This window comes from Pangasianodon hypophthalmus, chromosome 5 (assembly GCF_027358585.1).
Source record: "Pangasianodon hypophthalmus isolate fPanHyp1 chromosome 5, fPanHyp1.pri, whole genome shotgun sequence".
NCBI classification, from domain to species: Eukaryota; Metazoa; Chordata; class Actinopteri; order Siluriformes; family Pangasiidae; genus Pangasianodon; species Pangasianodon hypophthalmus.
Genome location: NC_069714.1, coordinates 6308891 through 6334789, shown reverse-complemented (window position 1 = coordinate 6334789; position 25899 = coordinate 6308891).

The following is a 25899-nucleotide window of genomic DNA, read 5'->3' as shown; positions in this document are numbered from 1 at the left end:
AGCTCTCTAAACTCTAAAAGCCTTTGGGGGAAGAAGAAAAAAAAAAAACCTCCCTTCCGTTATGTCATTTTTAGAAATGATGATGATAATGATGATTACATCATATCAGCTGTTCGCCTCTCTCTGTATCCGGAGGGTTTAGATTTTCTCAGGCACGTCTGTCTGTTTGCTCCTCTTCCTTCCTTTTTGCTTTAATAACAGCAACCCAAAATTTCCCAAAGGAAATTAGCTATTCTTAGCGGGCCTTCCTACACAAACACACACACACACACACTTCTAACAATTTACGCAACCTCCTACAACCTCTATCTAATGTTGTGATCTCACAAAAAAGCATTAACGCCCAAACACACACAAATTCTGGGACAAAGTAAAAGGGAAATTAATGGATTTTATTATTATTATTATTATTATTATTATCTCTACCTTGTCAATATTACAGTTTTGTCTGATACAACAGAAAAGAAAACCTTCACTATTAATTCCTCTAGAGAACATTTTGTTCGTGTATGTCTGTGTGTGTGTGTGTGTGTGTGTGTAAAGTAAATATTGCAGTATAGTTCACAAAGTTTCCATGTTGGCTGCAGGGAGTGAAACTAGTTGAGATTCAAAATTGATGATGATGATGATGAATTGAAACTGATGCTATAAAAACACAACATTCATTCAATGGTCTGCAAAGTTCTAAGTGTACAGACGATCTCTTTTTCCTTTAGCTTCCCCACTTTATTGCTCACATAACAACTACTAGCAATGCAAATGGAGATGTCGTGACATGCATAACTCCGGTATAACTACAGTTTATATACATTATACAGTGTTTAAATGCAAACACACACACACACACACACACACACAGTGTGCATAAAGCTTGGAGTGTGTTCTGGTGTGTGACATTGCATCAATGCACCTCAAGCATCATGCTCGTCTCAGTTATCTATCAAGGAGGTCAAAGGTTACACAGGGTCAGTGGTCTTATTTACTGCACTGACATAAGATAATGGAAAGAGGTTTAAAAAAAAGAGACAGCTAAAGTTCTTCCACTTCTTCTTCACTCAGCCATTCATTCTCTCTCTCTCTCTCTCTCTCGCTCTCTCTCTCTCTCTCTGTCTCTCTCCTGCATTTCTTGCATCCTGTGATGAAATATTTATATCCTGATGGGCGTGGTCTTTTCCAGGATGACCCCGCCCCATCTATGCGACAACAAATAGGTGTATGAGTATGAAAATGACATAAATCATATGCTATGGCCTTCACAGTCACCAAATCTCAACGCAAAGGAAAGATTTTGGAGTGTTGTGGTAGACAGCGTACTCCATAACCTTCATCAAAACAGCAACTGAGGGAATAGCGTTTGGAAGAACAGTGTTCATCACTCCAGTGTAGAATCTACACCATCGAAGCGGTTCTGGTGACTCGTGTTGGCTCAACACCTTACTGAGACGCCGTATGTTGTTTTTCCTGTGAATCCTTTATCTATCCCTTTCTGTTTCTCTCTTTCACAGTTTAATTCTGTAGCCACATCCCTTCCTCTTCCTTGTTCTTCTTCTCTATCCCCCTCTATCTGTCTACCCTTCCTCCTGCTTTCTTCTATATTCCTCTCTCTTCCTTCACTCCTTTTTCCATGTACCTCTGTCTCTACTCCTACCTCATTCACTCTTTCCCCCCATCTGTTTTCATATTTATCCCTTCCTTTCTCCCTCATTTCCCTGTCTATCACTCTCTATCACATGCCTATTTTCTATATCAGCTTCTTTCCTTCAGCTTTTCTCTGCATCCCTTCACCTCTCTTTCTCTACTCTCACATTCCCTCTCCAACTTTCTATATCCCCCACGCTACATCTCACTCACTCTCTCTCTCTCTCTCTCTCTCTCTATCCGTCCTTCTTTCTCTCATTCTTTGCCTCTCTCTCCCTCACTTTGCTCCGCTGACCTGCAGTTTGAGACAGCATTAGGTGACACTCGATCCACAGAGCGTTCCAGCAGAATTCCTCTCTGTCACTCACTGTTAAATCTAACACTATCCTTTTCATCTCTTCCTCGCCATACCACTCGTGAAATATAAAGAAAGAGGATAAGAAAGGTAATACCATGAGGAAAAGAAGCATAAAAGTGCAATAACAATCTACAGTGTCTGTCAGCTTTATAAGAACATATTGCTGAATAAAATGTTCCAACCAACACTTCATCTCATACACTCTAGTCCAAATCCCATTTGGCAGTGGAGTGTATTTGTGTGTGTTTGCAAGAGACTTGTGAATGATCGCATGCCAAGTGAAATGCAAAATGTATCAAATCAATGCATTTAAAGCATTGCATTATTTGTAATAAGAATCTGCCATCAGTTGTAAATTCTGTGTGAGTCAGTGCTTTTGCATACACTATGGTACAGCTTATAGTCGCAGAGTCTAAACTACAAATACACTGCCATACTTTGTGCTTACCTGCTGACTGTGTGTGTGTGTGTGAGAGAGAGAGAGAGAGAGAGAGAGAGAGAGGGTCAACACATCTTTATTGTTACAATTTACAACTGAACATCACCAAAAAAATATCTCAAGATAGATCTTTAAATTTCAAAAATTTTAAACCAACAGACCATCATCAATTACACATAAAACAACACTGACACACCAAATATCATAAAAGCACATCTTGTCATTTATAAGACTATAATATGCAAATTCTACGTCTAGCCTTCCAGCTACCAGACTCTTAAACATCATTTCAGCATCAGTACTAACAAGTGCAACCTCTTACTCGTCCTTGTTAGATCCAAATCGCTAACTTTGCAGTTCAAGTAATTTTAACAAACACACTTTCCTTTTATTTAAAAAGCTATACTTCACTCCAGTAAATGCTTTTTCTGAGAATTACTCATCAAATGCCTGAAACCAACTATTAAGAAATTTTAAAAGACCTTTCAATCTTCTTCTACGTATTAAAAAGTGTGTGTGTGTGTGTGTGTGTGAGAGAGAGAGAGAGAGACTGGTGAAATGAAGTACACAGAAATTACCAGCAACCTATAAAGCAAAATCAATTAACTCAACATATATAAGGTATATTTGGTAGATCTTGTAGGAGTGTTATTGTTAGTGGTGATGCTGGTGGTCATAGTACTGCTGTTACTGTTTTTTCCTGTTGCTATTGCTGCTCTTGTTACTACTGTAGTTACTGATGGTGTTATTGTTATTGTTGTTAATGCTCAGATACGCTTTTGTGCACTTTTCTGGCCACAAACTGCGTAACCGCAATCTAATTGGCCCTTCTTCTGTGCTCTGGTCTCCAATGGGAAACAAACTTTTTCCAATTCAATTTTATTTGTATAACACTTTTAACAACAGATATATATTATATAGCCAAAGGTATGTGGACACCTGGCTTTCCATTAGATTTTGGAGTGTGGCTGTACGAATTTGTGTTCATTCAGCTACAAGAGCATTAGTGAGGTCAGGCACTGATGTTGGGTGAGGAGGACGGGGTGCAATCAGCGTTCCGGTTTTTTCTTTTTTTCCAGTTTTCCATGTCTTCATGGAGCTCGCAGAGTTATTATCATGCTGGAACATGTTTGGGCTTCTTAGCTCCAGCGAAGTCAAATCATAATACTCCAAAGATATTCTAGACAATTGTGTGCTTCCAACTTTGTGGCAACAGTTTGGGGAAGACACACATATTGGTGTGATTATCAGGTGTCCACATACTTTTGGCCATATAGTGTATTTGTACCTCAAAGATTTAGAGAAAGATTTAGAGAATTGCCAGTGAGCAGGCCAGAGGTGACGGTGCGATGGAAAAACTCCAGTGAGAGATTTGGTAAAGAGATCTGGTAAAACAGTACTAATGGTGTTGAAATGATGTTTAGCATGGGGATACTGTCAACATTATGACACAATCAATTTAGAGCAAGGTATTCCCTAGAATTAGAAAACCTTCACAGCATAATATCTTGAAAAGTTGGAATCAGGCCACAGGAAAAAGGTGTGGCTTAGTGACAAGCTGTGAGTACCAGTCTGGCTTGTGAGATTAGTGTTACTGTTGTCGCTACTGCTGCTGTTGTTTCTAATCTTTTTTTTTATTGCCGTTACTATTATTGTTATTACTGTTGATGTTACTGTGGTTATTGTTCATATTAATTCTTGTATTAATTCTTGTATATATTGCAGTATATACATAAATATAAACAGCATGGGGTAAAGTGTCCAATTTTTATCATTCCTTGTCTTTTTTATGCATGTATTTTGTCTCTGTCATGTCGTGTCCTCTTTGTGCTTTGTGTAGTTCACAATTTCAGCATTCAGTATTTTATCGTATACTGTCCTGATATTAATACAATTATATTATTTTTCTGGAGCAATACTGGAGTCATTGCTCGTTGTTATGACTTTGTTTTTAAATGGGCTTAAAATTGGCTTGAAATCTAATGCTTCTTTCTGGTTAGCGAGTAAAGTTTGATGAAAGAGAGAAGTTTTATGCTGTGTCTATATTGTATTTGATACAGCCATTTCAGGTTTCTGGAATATCCAGATGAAGGTGTGGCACGTTTGTCATCTTCACTACATCACTGCAACACAGCAACAACTAGAGGCAAAAAAAAATGGACAAAAAATGGGTGTGGCCTTGATCCAGCTGTCACTCTACCTGAACTGGAACAGCCAATGAGAGCAAAAGACGGAAGGAAGTAATAGTGAAGAGGTATCAGGACCAAGTGAATGATGTGCTAGAAGATAGAAAGAGATAATGGACGAGGGTCACTAAGGTCGGTACAGGACGACAAGACTGAAGTTAGAAGGTCAAAAATTCAGAAAAGAAGAGTTCAAAGTGAAAACAAGTAATGGAAAAGAAAAGTGAGCTGAAGAGACATAAATCAACATGAGATAATGATAAGAGAGGAGAAGAGAAAAGAAGAGAAAAGCACTTATCTCTCAGCAGCATCACCAAGCATACCAGGAATACCAAAAATTGTCATAAATACACATATTTTTTGTTTCCTCTCTTGAAAATGTACCCTTTTCTGTCTACCTCTCTGTTTCTTTCTCTCTCTGACTCTGCTCAAGTAGATTAGGGAATATTCAGTCATCTATCTCTCCCTAGCTCCAAATTAATAACAGAGTCGTTATCCTTATCGGAGAGGAGATTCGCCTCGCGACATCTCAACCCGCCTCGGGCTTTGCCTTCTCTTAATCTCTTTCTGCCCATCTTCCTTCTGCTCTTGCAAAAGAGCAATCTCCGTTATTCAATTATTTACAAAGCAATTTATTGGTGCTGGGATTTATGGTAAGACGCCTCCACTTGCTCCTGTGAGCGCCCTAATAAACAGGAGGAGGAGGACAGGGGCCACTTCATTTGACTACACACACACACCAGGGAGATAGGGGTCCTGAAAATGATGCATCACTGATTTCCTGGAGAAGGGTTAGGCATGAACACACACACACACACACACACACACAGAGGTGGAAAACACTTGAGCACTTTGTGACTATGCTTAAGAATTATTGAATTATTATGGTGCATTTATACTTTTTTCGAGCGTTACTGAAATCGAATACTGGTACTCTTACTTAATTACATTTCCAAGATAAAAAAAAAGATGTGCCAATTCATCATCTGCAGTTACAATATCCTCTCCTGCTGCACAATGTAGTTAGTGCTATAGCGATCCATGTGCATTTAAAGAAGGATAAAGCACTGGACTGCGGTTCTGAGGATGAGCACCCTGGCCCTACTTCAGTAAAATATTTTAACATTCTGGATTAAGCAAAGACTCGTATAAAATGAGGCGTCTCCTTTGCCTCCCTAGAAGGCATGACATCTGTCTAATTTGATAAAGCATATTAAGATACGTTTTGCTAATTTGTTAACATGAACTGGCTGTATTTAACTGTTTTCTTTGCTAACACCAGGTAAGATTAGCATCGATTCCAGTAGCTAACATAACATAGTTAAGTCAAATTCTAGCTGATGGTTAATTTCGGTTATTTACATGATATTTTACTTCTGATTACCTCATTAGCAAACTACTGTATGTAATATTAGTCATGTATCTGACATGCAAACTTACAGAGACTGAATGATGTTTTCAGACAAAATGGTGGAGGTGCTTTAAAATGAAATGAATCTTCTACCAGATTTAGACTTTCATGAAAACATGAAAATTTGAAGCCGGAACTCAGACGTGGATTTCAGTTTCAGGACATTTACTTATCTTTTCTTGAGCTGTGTGTTGCTAGCAAAAGGAAAATGAGCTAGTTGTTAATTAGTCCACCAAAATGAATAGATAATCTAATGAGAGTACTTTCATTTGAGTGTAATTTAAAGAAACGCCACAACCGTTCACCTTCAGCTTAACTTTAACCAATCATATCTATTCGTATAGAGACTGTGCTGGCATAAGCAAATTCGTTTAAAATTAAAATTGAAATCCACTCCAGGGGCGCATTCTCCAACGTACACCTTCATTATTTTTCTCGCTCTTTAATGGCACGAGGGAGGAGAGCAGGTGAGAATCACTTTGAAAACAAGATTGGACTCGACAGCGATTTTGCCTACATAATTGACTCCCATATGCGAGTGCTTTTTCCCCCTGAACAAACTGTTTGTTAATTAAGGAAGTGTGTGTTTGTGTCTAACAATTTAGATCCTTTATGTGTATGTGTGTGTGTGTGTGTGTGTGTGGTTGGGGTATAAATAAATAAATAAAAACACTAATAAAGTGCTGAGAAAGACTGTTTGTGTGGACATGAGGAAAAAGTATGACATTTTGCACATCTGCTAGGACCTCGAGATAATTCATCATGATGAAATTGCTTCACACACACTGTAAAATCCTATGGCACACACACGCACACACACACATGCGTGCACACACACTCGATATACTGCTGAGCAGAGCAGAATTTTGCCCTCAGTGGATAACTTTGAACTACTGCATTCCACAAACAAACCTCACAAGCTTTTGAAAACTTTTAGACAGAAATGTGCCAATAAATAACAGTAATGCTATGAAATAAAGGGCACCTTAACAAAAATTCCAGCAGTAGAGCTCTAAGGCTGATGAGGACAAACACACACAGAGGGGAAAAATATACTCACGCATTGTTATTATTACAGCCGAACTGTGTGTACATGTTCATCAGCTTCAAAGCCTCGGAGATTTCAGCATGTGACAGGAAGAAAAGAAAGTCACATACTGTATCCATTACAATCGAAGTAGAATCAGACAGATGTGTACAGTGTTGCCAGAAGTGGTTTAGCTTGCTTTTATTAATTTTTCTTAAGATCAATGGTTTTGCATTTTAAAGTAGTCACACATTAAAAAAGTCCTTTTTTTTCCCTTTATTTTTTCTTTTTAATATGATACTGATACTTTGAGCTCTGAGCATGAAGCAATTTTTAATGCTGATCCTGTACCGAGTTGGTAAAAAGAAATACTTTTGTAGGTTCCACCCATGAGAAGACTACACGCTCAGAGATGCCAACATTGCTAACAAGAAAATCATAGCAGGCAGACAGAAAAAAAAAACAGAATTTTACCACAAAAATGCTAGCGTATCTTGGTGGACGAGTCGACTCCATGCTAAGAGCACTGCAAAAAATGAATTCTTTAGAAGTGATAATATCTTGAATATAGTCAAATTTATCTAGTATTTCCTATAACAAGATTACAACAAACCAAACCTAGATCTATTTTTACTAATTTCAAGTTTGAAATAGTCTTGTTCTATTGGGAGATAAATTGGCCAAAAAAATCATTTTTGCATTATTAATACTGAGATGAATAAAAATATCAAACAAATCAAAACCTTGTTTGCCCAAAAAGTAACACAAAATACTCATTATATGGAATGAAGAAAGATTGTGTACCTAGACTACAGAGGGAAAATATTAAATGGTGACACACTGCAAATCCTATCTTGCGCTTTTGGTTATTGAATGATCTGTCTGCTGAGACAGAAATGCAAAATATATATATTTTTTTTAAACGCAAACAACAAAAAAAGCACATTCCACTTTTTTGAAAACAGTTAACCCATTTAATTTTTTACCCATTCAGGTCCAACCGGACTTTTTTTTTTTTAAGGCTAATCAATCACTTGATAACATCGAGTTGCGCTCATCAAATTTGGTGTGATTTTGAAGAAAATGCAGGGCTAACATTCCCCCTCACCAGGCATAGTTCAAGCAACAGTAAGAAAATAACAAGGGAAATATCTGGAGTGACCGCTACCTAATAATTAGGACTCCTGCCTTGGTGTTTTCTGTTGGCTCAGAAGGTCGAGGCTTGTGCACTCACAGGTCAGAGTTCACTAAGATAAAGTCAGCGCAAAGTGAAAAATTCACTTTACAGAAAATTTGTCTTTCACATTCCGTGTCCTTTGCCCCTTCAGAGAATTGTCTTTTTCACCAGGTGAATTCTATTCACATTTAGTCTGACTGCTGCTTTAGCTGAAAAAGCAGAATAGTTTTTAGGTGTCTCCCATATCTGGAAGAGGGTATTTCACAGGACACTCAAAGCATCCTATCATGTTATTTGTATGGTAATTGCAAAAGTTCTCCTGGATCATTAGCTCTCATGTTTCGTGTTAGGAGTAAGTTCTATCAAAGCACAACAATCAGCTTTGGATGGATGGATGGATGGATAGATAGAAAGTTTATTGATCCCAAGGGAAATTGCAGCATTACAGTTGTGATAAAATACAAACATTCACAGATAACCATAAATACAACAAGATAGCATAGTGCAAAGTGGAAATAAAATAGAGACAGAATCTAATGGAAATCTATTAGGGAGATGTGGGGAGCTTGTCATTATACAAAAAAAGCGTAAACAAACTTGTAAACAAGGCACTTGGATATTTTGCAAGTAAGCAAGAAAGTGGGGAGGTGCCAGTTAAAATGTGCCATGAGTTAGTTCTAGTACTGCACCTACGACTCCTACTTCTACTACTACTAATAATAGCAACATTGGAAACACAGGTTCAGCTAGTACTGCTAACATTACCAATAATAATAATAATAATAATAATAATAATAATAATAATAATGTGCGCTAGTCCTTGTTCTGCCTTGGTTCTGTACTGACAGTGGGAGGTCAGTACTATTGTGACAGCAGGGTGACTCATTAAACAGTGTAATTGCTGTGGGTAAGAATAATCAGTCTATTACTGAAGGTGCTTCTCTGTTTATCCAGTGTGTGATGTAGGGGATGTGTGTTGTTGCCCATAATGGCTAGCAGTTTGCGGCTTGTCCTTTCTACACAAACTGCCTCCAGTGCATCCAGCACTATTCTCCTATAACAGAACTGGTCTTTCTAATCTGTTTGTTGAGTTTCTTTGCAGCCTTTGCACCGACACCATTTCTCCAGAACACAGCAGTATAGAAAACTGCACTGGCTACAACTGACTGGTAGAGCACCCACAGGTGTGATGTGTACGCATCGAAGGACTGCATCCTCCTCAGAAATTAGAGATGACTTTGTCCCTTCTTGTACATAGCATCTGTATTGATCGTCCTATCCAGTCTGTCGTCCAAATGCATGCCCAGGTGCCTATATGTGCTCAATACCTCCACCTCCTCTCCGTCAATGGTGACAGGCAATAGGTGGGGCCTGGACCTCCTGAAGTCCACCACCATCTCTTTTGTCTTGCCGATGTTCAGCGGCAGTTGATTAGGATTGCATCACTCAGCAAAGTTCTCCACCAAAGACCTGTACTCATCCTCCTGCCCACCTCTGATGTTCCCCACTATGGCTGTTTCTTCAGAGAACTTCTGCACATGACATGACATGGTGTTGTAGCTAAAATCTGAGGTGTACAGACTGAACAGAGAGGGAGCCAGTACAGTCCCTTGAGGGGCCCCAGGGCTGCACATAGCCATATCTGACCAAGAGCCATGGAGTTGCATTATCCATGAGATGAGGGATTCATCCACCTGCATCAACCGGAGTTTCTCCCCCAACAGTTCAGGCTGTATGGTGTTGAAAGCACTGGAGAAATCAAAGAACATAATCTTCACCGTGCTGCCTGAGGTGTCCATTTACGGGTATGTCCTGTTCAGCAGATAGATAACTGCATCATCCACACCAGTGCGATCCTTGTAAGCAAACAGCAGTAGATCTTGTGCAGCTCTGACCACTGATTGAAGGTGAGCTATTATCAGTCCTTCCAGGGTCTTCATTATGTTTTACATTTCTTGGCCACTGGGACTACACGTGAAGTTTTTGATTTGAAAGGAACCCTGTACAGACTTCACCTCAGATTGAAAATATACTCTAGAATTCCACTCAGTTGCTCAGCACGCAGCTTCAGAACCTTAGTTTTGATGCTATCTGGTCCTGTAGCTTTGCTCAATTTGAGTTTTCCCAGCTCCTTCTTCACCTTAGTGGCAGTGAATTTTGGAGAGGGGATGGGGTGTGTGGGTCTTCCTTCAAGACGTGTGAAGGTAATGGCAGTTGGTGAGTAGAGGTGTGGGTTGCAGGAATGGGGGATGGGAACTGTTGATTGAATGAGTATTGAAGAGGAGAGGGTGTGATTGGGGCTGTTATCAAACTGTGGCCATTCACCACTGCCCTCAGCTGATTTGGAGCTGTACTGGTTGAAGCCATTGATGTTCTTCAGGCCTTTAAAAACATCACACGTGTTTTTATGATCTGGTCATCATATGAGGTTGTCTCCAAAGGGGACATCACTCTGGACAGCTGACCAATCAGCAGTCTCTGATAAAGGAGTTAGGAATTTGACTTTGAGCAGGCACATTTCCAGTGTCTGAACTGAAATATTAACTCTAACCTTTGAGTGTTTTATTGTTGCAGAACATGTCCATATCCAGTGTGATCTCTACAAAAGCTGACTCGACTGACAATATAATCCAAATCTCTCAAAATTCTTTCCTTATCTTCTCCAATGGCGGCATGGTATTTCTCATTGAACCTGTTTTCCTGTCTAGTTGTTCCCTATTGCATGACAGCTACAAACATTCAAGGGCAAAGGCTAATTAGCCACATTATCTTTCAAACTTCCATATACATTAGCTCACAGTTGCTGACAATTTGCTAGCATCTCTCTGCTCATCAGGAGAGAGAGGAATGTCATACATCCTATCCAGAGAGCGGGACCAATTTTTGGCTGTCCTGGACATGCTACCACAGATAGATGAGGTGTTGTCAGGATTCAAACTCACAGTATCCTGTGGATAGAATGAATGTTTAGCTAGTGGCACTATTGAGTTAAAACTTCAAACTTCATGTGAACTGAATCAGATGGGTCTGTACTGTCTCTCAAGCCACAATTGCCATCAATGCATTTGTTTTAACTGCTCCAACGTTTTGATATATCTTGAGTTGTATGTTTTTTCCCCTTTTACACTTATTTAAATTTTATATATTTTACTCCTGCTTATATCACAAGACAGTTTTACCAAACTAACAAAACATTCAACAAATTATTTCTGATCTTCACCAAATTATTAATATTTCTTATATTTCTCATTGGTGTATCATTAAGTTAACCTTATTATCAGATCATTTGGAGTCTCTAATTAGAATTATTATTAAGAAATTCTAATATTTCAATTAACGAACAACTTCTCTTACATTCTAAGTTAGCTACTGTACTTTATAAAAAGAAGAAGATTGTCACTCAATATCACATCAGTTCACAGCAAATACTAAAACAAATATGCAAATATGTTTTTTTTCATATAGCATAACATAGCATATTTGCATATTTGTTTTAGTATTTGCTGTGAACTGAACTATACACACACACAAACATGCACTTTGAGGCACTTTCAGAGGCCAAAGGTACCATACTTTTCATTTCTACTCTGGTGGTACCATTAATTTTACATCTAATTATGTAATGATGTAAACTTAATACCATAATCACATATTCAGGTAATGAATAGCAACATAGAAAAATACAGATTGATACCTTTATTTCTGAGAGTGGACAGCAAAAAAAAGATGACATCAGTTAAATATCAGTACAGTACCAGTATTCAGTATCAGTTAGATACAGCTCTTTTTTTCTCAGGGCAGAGGACATACCTGCAAAAATTGCCAGCGCAAAGTGTGAAAACACTTCACTGCATGATTATCTTCAGTGGCAGTGCATTTAGTATTCATTAGGCAGAGTTACAGAGTGGGCTTGCACTGAGATTGGGATGGAAATATTCTATCCGACCTAACAACACAGCCTGATCATTATGCAATGTAGAAGCTACTTAATACAAGTACATTTAAGTTTCACTGAAATGAAGCTATTACAGTTACAGTAAATATTGTACTTTTGGCTAACGCATAAGAATAAGAATCAGAAGAGTGATTAAAAGAGACATGTCATGTCTCTCTCCACACACACACACGCACACACACACGGTTCCCTCAGGTGGTGAAAATGACTCTGATAAACTGAGCACTCTTAATCGGTATGACGGCCCAGCGGCGCATCGGCATCCATGCCCGTTCTCCTGAACCTGCGCCAGAGGAACCTGGCAACTTCTCAACCAAGATGGCCGCCAGCACAGGCTCTCGCCTGATAGGAAGTGCCCAGGGGGCAACTTCCTTCAGTCCAGGCCAATCCAGATACCTCTGCATGTTTGCTTTGTCCCAGCTGTGGATCGGATTTGCGCTTTTTCATCCCTCTCTGTAAATAAGCATGCTATTCTCTCCCCTCTTCCGTGAAGATAAATACAAAAATGCGATCCGGGGTTTGGCTCTGTTAGCGAAAGGTTGAACATATTAACAGAGGAATTTTGACCCTGGAACCCAAAGGAGCAGCTCTGGACCAACAAAAGCACTCTTGGCCGTGTTATCAGTGGGGAAGAGAGTGGGAGAGAGATAAAGAGAGAGATATGGGAGGAGAGAGAGAGAGAGAGAGAGAGAGAGAGAGAGAGAGAGAGGAGATCTGTGGTTGATTTGAATGGTCAATATTGGACAAAGCAAACCAGAGGTCTCTCTTCAGGAGGGCACATAACTCTGCACTGCAAAGACTAAACAAACAGCACGGTGCCCACACACACAGACACACACACACAGACACACAGGGCCATAAAGCAGACATACAAATACCATAGGGACAAAAGCTGTCCATACAGTAGACTTTTATCTGATATTAGACCATGACTGAGACTACTAGGATCTCTGAATAGTAGAAATTGAAAGTGTAGAAGTGTTGACCTGGGAATTTGATTCTGTCTGAATATTTCAGCAAAAAAAATTATTAATGTTATAAATATATTAGTTGCATACAGTGGTTGTGTATGAGGAGAAGAAGAATGAAAAAGAAGAAAAAAAAATAGTTTGATCTGTTACAATCTTATTTAGAGTAAAACTTAAAAAAATGATACAATAGAAATCCACACACTAATTGGAAGGAAAAAATGACAGTTTCTAAGAGAAGAACATAAAAAAAGATGTCCTGGTATGTAAATTTGCTAGGAGGTGTTGATTCATTCAAATTGAGTGATTTCTCGCTGCACACAGTGCAAAAAAACTGCCATTTCAGTCCCAGCCATTAATAATGAACTCAAAATGTGTTTCATCAACACCTTCAGACGTGTTCGGGCGAACGCTGACGTGTACACATCTCTGTGTGTGTGCATTTCTAAATTGAGACGTGCAATAGTGAGGTGACAGGGCTGCATGAAGCATGTCTGAGGGGGGGAGGCAGTGAAAGGTGTGAATGTGAGTGATATCGGGATCAAAAGGAGGTGGAGGAAACAAGCACTCACTTCCCTCAGTCAGATGACCTCGAACCTCCTGCAGTGACTTCAGCCCTGTTTACACCTCTCTTTATCAGGGTGTGGATGATGAGCGCTCTCAGCTCTCGTCTGCTGTGTGTCAGAAGGTTCTGGAAGAAGAAACACCAAGACTACTTTCTGAAAACTTTCTATGAAGGCTGTGTTCATAGCTTTATTCATTTTGCTTATCAAACTTTGAGTAACGCTTTCTATGAAGCCCATGCTCATAATGAATTATAGCCCATTTATAATTATTTATAAGCAAGTATTACTGTTCTATAAATACATTTATGAAGACATCAAGACCTATACTTCATTATGATAACAGTTATAGCTACATTTATATTATTGTTATAATTACTTATTAAGTGATGCACTTGCTTTTTTAAATGCCCATGCTCATAATGCATTATACACCGATTCATAAGTATTAATTAGTCAGTCTTTTGGTTCCATGAATGTATTTCTAAAGACGCAGCATCATAAATACATTCATGGAACCTTAAGACTGACTAATAATGCATTATGAGCATGGGCATCACTTAGAAGTAATTATAACAATAATATAAATGTAACTATAACTGTTATTATAATGAAGTATAGGGCTTGTTGTGTCTTTATGAATGTTTTTATAGGACAGTCATATTTGCTTATAAATAATTATAAATGGGGTTATAATTCATTATGAGCATGGGCTTCATAGAAAGTGTTACCGAACTTTCAATCAGCAGCTAAGTATTTCATAAACTATCATAATAGCATGTAGCTTACTGCAGTACTGATATGATTAAGTAACTATTAAGTCCTCTGTTGTGCAGGAGTTACTTCCTTTATATCTTCATATCTTTTCCACACATTCCTCTTCATTGAGTATTATTTTAAGAACAGCTCATTATATATAGTGAAACCCAAGACAACTGGGACACGGAAAATAAAAAATAAAAAAAAAAACAACTGAATTTCAGTCCCTGCACTTTTAAACCTGCATGCTTTATTCGCAACTTTAAAATAATGATGAGATTCACAGTCATCTACATAATGAGTTTTGATAATGTCCTTGCTCATTCTTCCTCACACACTCCCCCTCTTTTCTCCTCAATATATTAAATGCTTATATCAGCACCTGATTTTTCAGAAGGGCTCATGAACACAGCATGAAGACCTAAATGATCAAATAATGGGTTAAAAAGCACAGCAAGTGGATCCACTGTCCTCTGGGGGTTGTGAAACTGAGATGTGTGTGTACATGTGTGTAGGGGAGTGGGTGGGTTGGTTTTCATTGATGTCAATTCAGCTAATGCAGTTTTTATGATCTAGATCACAGGAGAGGGGCGAGGTAGCCTTATTTGGGGTGGCAGCTGGAGCTGGCGTGTGTGTGTGTGTGTGTGTATGTGTGTGTCTTCCCATTAGATGAGAAGGAAGGCTAAGAGAGGTTTAAACCTCAATTAAAGTGTTCTGTGCCAGAACAGGTCTGAAAAAGCCCAGCTTAGTGTCGCGACTAAAGCAATTAGCACAATCAGGCACTCTCTTTCTCTCTCTCTCTCTTTCTCACACACACGCACACACACACACACACACACACACACACACAGAAAAAGAGAGAGAGGGTGAGGGTTTTTTTGCCAAATTTAATTGCCAAATTTTGATTTGTGTGTGTGAATAAACAAAAGCAAAAAATATTACCACTATTATTACTACAACTACAACCAATACTACTAGTATTACTGCTGTTTTTACTAGTCTTAATACTATTACTACTACTATTACACCTACAACTACTACAACCAAATTATATATTTAAACTGATTTATCATTTAAATAAAGAGAGCATCAGTAACGCTAGAAATGTAAATATTTAATACTGTTTATAAACACTCTGGCCTGTATATAATACGCATACGAATATTTATGAAAGGATACTACTCCTATTACTACCACTACACCAACTTCTACTCCTATTACTACCACTACACCAACTTCTACTTCTATTACTACCACTACGCCAACTTCTACTCCTATTACTACCACCACACCAACTACTCCTATTACTACCACTACGCCAACTACTCCTATTACTACCACTACGCCAACTACTCCTATTACTACCACTACACCAACTACTACTCCTATTACTACCACCACACCAACTACTCCTATTACTACCACTACACCAACTACTACTCCTATTACTACCACCACACCAACTACTCCTATTACTACCACTACACCAACTACTCCTATTACTACCACTACACCAACTACTCCTATTACTACCACTACGCCAACTACTCCTATTACTACCACTACACCAACTACTACTCCTATTACTACCACCACACCAACTACTCCTATTACTACCACTACGCCAACTACTCCTATTACTACCACTACGCCAACTACTCCTATTACTACCACTACACCAACTACTACTCCTATTACTACCACCACACCAACTACTCCTATTACTACCACCACGCCAACTACTCCTATTACTACCACCACGCCAACTACTCCTATTACTACCACTACGCCAACTACTCCTATTACTACCACTACGCCAACTTCTACTCCTATTACTACAACTACACCAACTACTCCCATTACTACCCCTACGCCAACTACTCCTATTACTACCCCTACGCCAACTACTCCTATTACTACCCCTACGCCAACTACTCCTATTACTACCCCTACGCCAACTACTCCTATTACTACCACTACGCCAACTACTCCTATTACTACCCCTACGCCAACTACTCCTATTACTACCCCTACGCCAACTACTCCTATTACTACCACTACGCCAACTACTCCTATTACTACCACTACGCCAACTTCTACTCCTATTACTACAACTACACCAACTACTCCTATTACTACCACTACACCAACTTCTACTCCTATTACTACAACTACACCAACTACTCCTATTACTACCACTACGCCAACTACTCCTCCTATTACTACCACTACGCCAACTACTACTCCTATTACTACCACTACGCCAACTACTCCTATTACTACCATTACGCCAGCTACTCCTATTACTACCATTACGCCAGCTACTCCTATTACTACCACTACGCCAACTACTCCTATTACTACCACTACGCCAACTACTCCTATTACTACCCCTACGCCAACTACTCCTATTACTACAACTACGCCAACTACTCCTATTACTACCACTACGCCAACTACTCCTATTACTACCACTACGCCAACTACTCCTATTACTACCACTACGCCAACTACTCCTATTACTACAACTACGTCAACTACTCCTATTACTACCACTACGCCAACTACTCCTATTACTACCACTACGCCCACTACTCCTATTACTACCACTACGCCAACTACTCCTATTACTACAACTACGCCAACTACTCCTATTACTACCACTACGCCAACTACTCCTATTACTACCACTACGCCAACTACTCCTATTACTACCACTACGCCAACTACTCCTATTACTACCCCTACGCCAACTACTCCTATTACTACCACAAACCAACTACTCCTATTACTACCACTACACCAACTTCTACTCCTATTACTACAACTACACCAACTACTCCTATTACTACCACTACGCCAACTACTCCTATTACTACCACTACGCCAACTACTCCTATTACTACAACTACACCAACTACTCCTATTACTACCACTACACCAACTACTCCTATTACTACCACTACGCCAACTACTACTCCTATTACTACCACTACACCAACTACTCCTATTACTACCACTACGCCAACTACTCCTATTACTACCACTACACCAACTTCTACTCCTATTACTACCACTACACCAACTTCTACTCCTACTAGACCAACTACTACTACACTTACTACTACTCCTATTTCTCTTATTGTTACTACTACTACTACTACTACTATTACTACTAGTACAAGTACTACTGCTCCAACTACTACTCCTACTACTACTGCACCAACTACTACTCCTATTACTCTTATTGTTACTACTACTACTTCTCCTCCAACTACTACTCCTATTACTCCTACTACTAGTACTACTACTACTACACCAACTACTACTCCTATTACTCCTACTACTAGTACTTTTACTACTACACCAACTACTACTCCTATTACTCTTATTGTTACTACTATTACTTCTCCTCCAACTACTACTCCTAATACTCCTACTACTACTACACCAACTACTACTAGTACAACTACTTCTACACCAACTGCTACTCCTACTACTACTCGTACTATTACTATACCAACTACAACTAATACCACCACCATTAAGTGTGTAACTCTCCAACAATTTGGATCAGTGCATCAATTTAAATGGTGATGATTGAAATGAATCAGCAACAATCATAAATCAATTATTATTGAAAAAGTACAAACAACTGGTTTGTAAAATCTATGTGTAAATTATTTGCCCATCACTATGAGATTTTAAAATAGTACTTGTCTCTGTCATTCATTTATAAACTAATGGTAGGCCTACCTCAGACTCTGAACAAAGTTGGTCAAATATCAATGAATGAAGGCTACTAAATCAAATCACATCCTATGCTATGAGATTCAGTGGTATCAGTAAATATCAAATTGGTGTCTTATGAATTGAAATTGCATCGGATCATGTGGAAGCCTATGATTTTCAAATTTAATTATTATTACTACTGCTATTACAACAACAACAACTACTACTATTACTCCTACTACTACTACTACTACTAATAATAATAATAATAATAATAATATTTTCATAAGCACATCTAAATGTTACATTACTGTATCCTCAGTAACCATAAAGAAATATTTTGGCTTTTAGCTGTAAGCCGTATAAGCTGTAAAAACACCATATCTTGTGTGTATCGTGAGGACCAGGTGATTGTGAAGATACTTGGTCCTCACAGCTAAATGTTAAAATTCTGGTAGTACTGTTTCTTTTTTTTTTAATGAGTCTAGTATGTAGCAGAACAGCTTCAATAAGCCCAAGAAATCAGAACTACAATCACATTTAGACATATACACACACTGAACTAGGTAGACAAGTAGATAAGCCTATGCTGACTTCTGAATTTACTGGCAAAGAGAGAAACATTTCTAAAGAACGACTTCCAATGCATAGCTCTCTGAAGACACAGACTCTGTCCTGGAAGCCGGTATTTATTTTTTCTGGAGGTGCTGGTGTGTGTAGACGGGGCAGAGACTGGGGCCTTGTGCACCATCGCCCTTGACTGACATGGATGTTTTGTGACTAAATACGAGGCAGAGCGTCTTAAAACAGGAGCTCGATTAGGAAAACAGCTGACACGTCTGCCTTCACAGTGAGTGTATGCATACAGCTTTTTAATTATTATTCCATTTATTTGAGTAAAACAGCTGAACTCGGAGATGATATGTACAAGACACACACACACACACACACACACACACGGGGACTTGGAAATGTAATTACCTCTACGCATATTTTTGTAGCTCTGAATCTTCCCAGAAACATGACATGATTCGTGAGGATGAAAGCTATTTTATGAAAGCTAGTTAACGTTTAAACTAGCCTGTGTGTGTGTGTGTGTTGCATCTGATTATACGAGCGTCATACAGTTTAGGGCTTTTTAGTGGTTTGAGCACTAAATTGAGTGTGTGTGGTCTTCTTTATATTACACTGCAGTCAAATGTGCTCATTCTCAGCATGGAGATTGAAGTATAATTGTGTATAATTGTATTGGCCTATAATTGAGCCATTACACCATAAAGCCAAATGTGAGTAAAGGCACATTTTATAAAGCTATTTCATTTATTCGCATTGCAGAATGTCAGCATATGCAGTCCTAATCTCCTCATCTGCAGTTTTGTGTTGTTCTGTATTATATAAGGACCTCTGATGTCATCCTGAGAACATTATTTTGGTGATCAATCATAGGTCCACACACCACTCCACACCTTTCACTTAACCTTCACATTCTGTTAGGATATTGAGAGACCCAGACCATTTTAACAGCTTAGAAATAAACACAATATTTTTACAGCTGATACGTGAAATCATCTAGTGAAAATTATACATAAGATCTGTTTGGGGTCTCAGAGATGCTTGCTATCATCAGGTATTTATTTGAGTGACTTTTAATACTGTGTTCTCTCTGGAGTCAAAATGAACTCAAACAAAAACAGCAATCCTACCCTGGATAGTATTGCATTTCTAATCTTGAGAAAATAAAATAAACAACTTTATGGCTGTGTTTCTGAAAGATGTGTTGGCAAAGACTACAATGATTAGCCCACTGGCTGCAATCAACATTCAGTGCCAGCATTTTGACGGAGCTTTGTATTGAATAAACAAGCTAGCAAGCTCAAAACTAACTGGAAACGTGTCCTTCAGTCATTTATCTTTATTTATCTTTATATATCTTTATTCTGGTCAGGGTCATGGTGGATCCAGAGACTACCCCTGGAACATTAGGCACAAGGTGGGAATACACCCTGGAATGGGACTCCATTCCATCATAGGGTACCATGCACACACCTTCACACACTCATTCATGCCTAGGGACCATTTAACATAGCCAGTCCTTCTATCAACGTGTCTTTGGGAATTGGGAGGAAAACAGAAAACCCGGAGCAAACCCACAAGAAAACGAGAACAACATCAGAAACGTCACACAGACATGGAGCCAGAGCTAAGAGGTAGCAGTACTACACACTGCACAAATATGCCACCAGCTGTAAATAACGTGATGAAAAGAGTGCAATTTTTAGCTGTACAATATCAAAACCTATCCGTTTATTTGCTCAGCAGAGATGTCACCATTACCAATGCATAAAGTAAATTTTCTTTCCCTGCGTAAACTCCTTTTACTCAGATATGCACAGCTCATTTCTCTCGGCATCGACAGCATTGAAAGCCAAGGCCAGTCTAGCTTTGGGTTGACATTAAATAATGAGTATAAATATTTCTTCTTGGGATGGAAGCAGCGACAGGCTGCAAAAATGACTTGAAATAAGATAGCTGCTTTTATTGATGTGCAAAACGCTTCTTCCTTTATTGAGGATGTTGTTGTTATCTAACTAAATTACTAGAGGAAGTTAGCATTAAGAGAACACACACACTACTATGTTTGTAATATTGCTACAATAATGCATGATGACTTGTGTATTATTGTAACTAAATAACACTACATCCACATCCCATCCAACCCTAATCCTAACATTCATACACAAAGACAACAGATTCTGGCTCCTTTAGTATTTTAAATAAAAGCTGCATTTTTTTTTTTTTTTGTACAAAAGCTCCTTTTTTTTAAAAGTGCCAGTCACACACACATACACACAATCTCAGCTGTTTGGCATCTATTCCCAGTAGTACAAGAGTGGAGAAAAAATATCAAGCGTCTTCAATTCCACTATAAAATATAAGGTCACAAACTACAGTTTCTTGGACAGAATTTAACAGCATTAATTATTTATATTCAGCAGAAGCTCCGACAGATGGCATGGTTTGAGTGTTATCATATTTCTAAATGAGATTTAAGCTCAGAAATGTGGGAAAATGTTCCACTTCTCTCTGACATTTTAAACTGCAATAACACAGAGTTTGTTCAGTTACAGTCTTAAGTTTGAAACTGCAGAATATCACATTAATTTTGTCAAAAAGCGGAAATATGTGAACATTTTAAATGCAAGTACAATGTGAATAATTGGGGCCTGTAGTTGCCATTGATTTTGAATAACGCAGCTGTGTACCAATTAACCCAAACCTTTTTTTTTTTTTTTTTCCCTCCAGTATCCGTCAACTACATGTCATCCATTTTCTCTCAGCAGTTAGCAAATTAAATATTGTTTTTCGACTAACATGGTGCTGGTTTGAGGAACTGTCTTGTGTTTCTCCATTCTTAGAAAAGAAGGTTCCATCTAGCATCTCAAATGGTTCATTGATTTATATAACAGAGGGGTTTCTTTGTCCAAAAAGGTTCCTAGTAGAACCAGATAGAACTGTTAACAGAACCATCCAAGAAGCCATGAGGAACCTTTTTGCTTTTAATCATGTCTTTAGATCAGTGAATTCACTGACACACAGTGTTGTTTGTGACTTCTAACACATTTTTTATGCTTTAGAGTCGAACTCTGAAGCTGCTTTTCTCGGTTCCAGCCCAGGCTAGAGTTCAAGGGTTATCGCACATTCCTGGGAATAGTTTACATTTTCATCTTGGATGTCTCCACTACAGACATTTCTGAATTCCATCTCAAGACCCTATTTTTATTTATTCTTGGGTTGTATACGGTCTGCGGTACACAAATCCCCAGTGTTTTATTGTGTATTGTGCTTGTTACACATACTGTATATTTCATTTTCGTTGTGTTTTGTCTTTTAGTGTGTAATCTTGTGTATTTTTACTTTTATAGTCTCCAATCTTTCATTGTGTACCATGGTTTCTTTATTTCAGTTTAGTTATATTTTATCTTGCATGCCTTTTATTGTAGTCGTGTTTTGTTTTTAGCTTGAACTTGCAGCACTTTATAATGAACATCTACAATACACAAATACTGTACAGTATCAAACAACAAGTCCATAGAAGGTAGCCAGTGTTTGGGAGGTTTGATCATTTTAGCTATTTATTCAGACCATTTAGATGCACAAAAGAAAATTTCGTAAGCATTAGCAAAAAGTAGGTTCCTCTCTGTTTATTGATCTTTGATTCACAATTAATTATCTGATCAAAAAATTCTTTCTTTTTTTTTTTTTTAATAACGGCCATGTAAACTTCATGTTTCCAGCATTTGACAGAACAGAGCAGTTAGCCAGCTGAGAACCAGCTGTTTCTCCCCATGGAAGAGATCCGCCATTGTGACAAAAGTGCTCACACAGCAAATTTTCCCACTTAATCAAGTGCCTCCCCATATCTTCTCAAAAAAGTATGATTGGTCCCAAATATTTGTGTGGAAATCATAACCTCCGAAATCACGACTGGATGGAATCAACACTACTCAGATTGGTACAACTCCACTTAACATCCCGAAACTGCTTCTCTTTCGCTTCATCTGGACCATTAACATAACTGACAGTAAACAACAGCTGGCTCAATTCAAAACAGTAAAATAGTTCAGCAACATTTGTCTTCATTTAAAACTTTCCTGGTAACTTTCATGTCACTGTAAACTCTCATGAACTGGAGGAAGGAGGGGGATATTTCCCAGCATTTCTCTTATTAGACTTGATATCCAGTTTAAAAAAAAAAAAAAAAAAAAAAAAACACATATACAACACTCCTCAAATGTTTTTAATACATTTCATAATTATGCTTATTGTCAATCAAATGTGTATAAAATCAACACATTAAGTTTCTTAATTACTTAAATGGTGTAGTTAATGCTATACTCCTATTCTATGAGTGTGTGGTCTGAGTTATTCCATGGCTGTGTTCTGGGGACATTATCATTCAACCTACGCAAATTACACACCAGGCCACAGTATGAATAAACAGGAAAAGCCGAGCTGAAGAGTCAAGTTGTGTATCATCATGGTGGAAAAACACTAACAGAAGATGAAGTGGATTTTAAAGCTGTCCCTCAGATTCCAGACTCTAGTCAAATCTACATAAAAGTTTGATTAGTTCCAGACATCCATGTGTACCTCGTAATGCCTGGAATCAAGGCTACTGCAAAACCTAGCATCCCAACCTGCTTCTCTTTAGTCTGACTGACAGCAAACAGCAGCTGGCTCAATTTAAAACATCAAGATCATTCAGCAATTTGTCTCAGTGTCCTAGAAACCACTTGGTCTTTGGTAAGTGTATGCTACCAGGTCTTCAGGCAAAAAAAGTTTCTTTTGCAAGGTTTATCTTAAAATCAGTTTATACCACAGTGCAGTTCAATGCTTGAATCTGATTGGTCAGAAGGTGTGCATTATTTTTGTATAGCGGCACTGCTCAGACAGTAGTTCCGACTATAATATTAATATTAATGCGCTCATTCTAATGTGTTACGGTTTCTATAGTAACAGATCATTGAACTTTTTTGTGTTTTTTTTTTTAAATATGTAAGGAATATCACACTCCAGACCGTACTGTTATATGAACATAATACACTTCTGGGTGGTAGCGGCACTCTGCTTGCGCGTTGTGCCACATCACACCCCCCAGCATGCATTACTTTCGGATAACAGCACGGTCTGTTGTGTGTTACTCCTTAGATATTTTAAGGTGCACAAAAATGTTCAATGTTTAAAATAAAACTTAATACACAGGCTTACCAAAACTGGACAGTTGAAGATTGGAAAAAGACCAGGTGACCTTTATCCAAATATAGTCTTGTTTAGTTTCGGCCCAACGTAACCCCAGATTCCTGTTCATGGCTGACGGGAGTGGAACCTAATGTGGTCTTCTGCTGCTGTAGCCCAACGGCCGCTCAGTTTGGCATGTTGCCCCCTCTGAGATGCTTTTCTGCTCACAACAGTTGTAAAGAGTGATTATTTAAGTTACTGTAGCCTTCGTGTCAGCTGAAAGTAGTCTGGCCAGTCACCTTTGACCTCTCTCATCAACAATGCACATCCCCATGCACAGAACTGCTGCTCACTGGATGATTTTTTTTGTTTTGTTTTTCACACCATTTTATATACACTCTAGAGACTGTTGTTTGGGAAAATCTCAGGAGATCAGTAGTTTCACTCGCTCTCTTTCTCGCTTGATTGTCTGCTGACTCGCATGTGTCACCATGACTTCTTCAAAGTTTGAGTGGGATAACATTTGATGTGTCTGAGCTGGCTTATGACGTGTGTGTACAAATGTAGCTACAATTCATAGCAGCTCAGGAACATCATATTACAGAATATTATTTGTCCCATTACGCAATAATCATATTTTTATTTTAATAAGGGAAAACACCTACACACTCCAGCATAAAATGTATTGCACATATGCAATATTTTGAATGGCAAAAAAATACATCATTTTTTTCTGAAATATAGTTAACTATAAAATGTATAATTATATAATTGTATTTATTCTCAAAAATGTTTTGATAGTTTGAAAAAAAAAAACAACAATTTAAATTGGATTTAATTTTTTAACAAGATAGCTGGAATCAATCATTTTTAGCCTCTGGTGTAGATACTGTGTGGTCTGAGTCTCATTTCATGGCTTTGTGCTGTGGGCAATCTCGGCCTACACAAATTACACAGTAGGCCCAAAAAATAAACAGGAAAAGCCGAGCTGAAAGACATGCAGAAATGCTGAGTCGATGTGCACCAAACTCTGAATTAGCTCAGAGCAGTGAAGAAACAGCCTTGCTTGTTTATCATTTTGAACAGTCATGCGTTTCAGTTAATCTCCTCGAAGGTTCGACTAGTACGTATACAACTGTATGTCCACGCTGTTAGTAAAACAGTTGAATGCAACGGTAAAGCACTGAAGCAATCCATAACGCTAGATATCATGTTCTTTAAGCTCTTTAAAAATGTGCAGCTTGAAAATGGAAACCTAAGGCACCTGTTCATTCATGCATGTTTTTGCTGTATCAAAAAATGTATCGTATTGACACTGACCAGACGTGACACCGAGTGTTTGTGGAAACAGCATAAAAGTTACCACGATGCACTAGCGGTGAGGAATCAGGGAGGCAAACTTCAAGGTCCATAGCTCTCCCACTCATAATGTTCCTGCTCCATCATCCGGTTAACTGTGCTGGAAAAATGGGCAAAAAACGCATTTCAGCACTGACCCAACTCAGCCCCAGAGCATGAGGGGTAAATTATGAACCAAATAATCTCTCTCTGGCACCCTTGGCCCTCCCACACTCACCAGTTTTCACTTTCATCTGTGTTCCGCTCTTTTGCTCGCTCTATATGCTTTTACGAGGCACAACCATTCTCGGTTTTACAGTAATGGGAGATCTCATTATCCATCCATTTCATAATTTCTGCTTGTGCGACTCCCTCTTTTCTCTTTTCTCCCTTTCTTCCAGCCTCCCTCTATCTCAAGTGGCTGTAAAGGCAGTGCACCCTAAGCAAGGGGCCCTCGAAATGAGACGCTAAGGTCATTAACTTTTATCCCTCGCCTGGTCAAGCCATTTACAAGAGAATGCCAAGGTCTCATAATCGTAAAAATCATAAAAATGCCAAAGACGTAGAAATGGTGATGAAGGAAACAATGCTAAAACAAAGGAGGGTAAAAAA